The sequence below is a fragment of the Sander lucioperca genome, chromosome 17 (genome assembly GCF_008315115.2).
Source record: "Sander lucioperca isolate FBNREF2018 chromosome 17, SLUC_FBN_1.2, whole genome shotgun sequence".
Taxonomy (NCBI): Eukaryota; Metazoa; Chordata; class Actinopteri; order Perciformes; family Percidae; genus Sander; species Sander lucioperca.
The window spans coordinates 21,547,750-21,548,878 of record NC_050189.1 but is presented as its reverse complement, the minus strand read 5'-3'; positions in this window follow the sequence as shown (position 1 = coordinate 21,548,878).

The window sequence follows — 1,129 nt, the reverse complement described above, 5'->3', positions numbered from 1 at the left end:
AGGAGTTTGAAAACGTGGAATCAGGCAGCCGTCTCCGGGGCCTTGGCCGTGTGGAAAGCAAGCAATCATGCAGGTGGTTTTGTGGTTCTATTCTACGTGATTTTGCGAGATTGCGTGGGTCTTCGTGACTTCAGCTGTCAGTCTAGGCCTGCACGATTCGGGGCAAAATATGAATCACAATTTGTTTTGGCTTAGAATTGATATCACGATTCTCTGTCACCACAAACCTGCAAACATAGAGGCTTCAATGAAGAGAAGGGAGAGCACTGCAGCACTTTGAAACCTATTTTATGCAGTCGGCTCGTAAAATTAAATGAGAATCAAAGTCATAAAAAAAAAAAAATTATTTAAATATTCAATCGTGAACAGGGTGACTCGAGATCGCGATTTTATAACAATTAATCGTGCAGGCCTAGCTGTCAGGCATGGCCACGACAACTCCGGACCTAGTGGGTATTGATGGACGGTGGAGCACGGAGCCTTTCTGCATTCAGTGGAAATCAGGAGTGCCAAAGAATTTAAATAAGCAAACGGAGGTATGTGATAATACTTCTAGGTAAACTTGAATTCTCTGGGTAAGATCCAGTGATAATGGAGTAGCCTATAGTGTTCTGTTAAGGCAACCAAACATGCAACACTTGTGCAGTAATTCCTGCAATTAACCAAAAAAGCTTAAAAGTCTAGAGAGAGTAGTTCTTCTTGTATCTGTTCGTGTTCTGAAATGTCCATTTCTGTGTTATCTGTCAATGCCGAGGGAATTAGAAACCAGTGGAAGAGAAACTCATGCTTCAGAAACAGATATGTCATTTTGGAGGAGTCAGTGGGGAGGAGAGGTCTGGTTTTCATCTGGCAGTAATAGGTCAGCAGGGGGCGCCATACTGCAGGGAAAGATTAAGGGCCATGTCATCAAGCACCTAGTCAGTCTTTACAGAAAAATGTGGAGTTTTTTTGTGATTGTTTTGGGCTAAAATCCTTGATTATGCGGCACGTTTTCTTAAAAAATGTGATGGAATATGCCGAATATTTATGCAATTTTATGCGATGAAATTGCGGGAACTTGTAACGATCTCATATTGGACTAAAATAGTTCACCGAAACGTGTTTCTGAAAACATTTTAAGAGAAGAAAT